Source organism: Olea europaea, unplaced genomic scaffold (genome assembly GCF_002742605.1).
Source record: "Olea europaea var. sylvestris unplaced genomic scaffold, O_europaea_v1 scaffold4014, whole genome shotgun sequence".
Classification (NCBI taxonomy): Eukaryota; Viridiplantae; Streptophyta; class Magnoliopsida; order Lamiales; family Oleaceae; genus Olea; species Olea europaea.
In genome coordinates this window covers 1-959 of record NW_019259755.1, presented here as the reverse complement: position 1 = coordinate 959, position 959 = coordinate 1, and positions in this window count along the sequence as shown.

Below are 959 nucleotides of genomic sequence, written 5' to 3'. Positions count from 1 at the left end.
GGTGGAATTTGAATTCTCACCATATATGGTGAGAATTCAAATTCCACCAAAACAAGGAAAATTCCAAGTTTCAAGAAATCCAAGAAATGGAATTCCATGGAAAATATAAGGTATCAAACACCAAAAGTTGGAATTTTCAATTCCAATTCCATCTTTTTTATTTTTTCCATTTCCATACTATCAAACACTCCCTTATTAAATTTCCTGAATGTTAAGCTTGAGTTTTTGGCATCTTACAGTTTGGTGGTTGCCAGATGTATATTTCTTTACTAATGTAATTTTTCTGTTTTTAATTATAGATTTCTTATATATTTTGGCTTTTCTTTTCATTTTTCTGCTATTTTTTAATTGTTTTTTTAATCTTTTTTATCCTACATCCACACCTCTTCTTTTAATCTTTCGTTTCCTCTTTTTTTTTTTTTTTGGTACTTTCACCTACAAGATTTTCTACTTTTCTTTATCCAAGGTTAAATGTAGTCCTTCATTTGGGAGACGAGATATTTTGACTCTTGAGAATTTATTTTTACAGATAAATGGATGAATACTTCTGCTGGAATAGTTTTACATCACACGCCTTAGATTTTGGATGGAGTTGTAAAGGTATATTTTTTAAATTGCATTTGATTAATCATCTGTAATGCCTTTAAATTTCTTTGTTATGGGTGAATATTAGGTTTTTCATCCATATAACTGCGGAGTACTTGTTTATTTTCTGGACTGGCTATATGCTTTATGAGGAATATGAAAGAGTTGCATCAATACAGTTAAAATTTTTTGCTTCCCAAGGCAAGCATGCTGAACAATTATCGTTTAGTTAAATTTACATTGCTATTCTGATATCATGTATTAGCAAGAATGGATTACTACAGTTAGTAATTAGAAGATGAAAATTGTTTGATTTTTTTGTTTCAAGGTACCTTATTATTTCATTGAATGGCTATTGATACCATAAAGAAGTG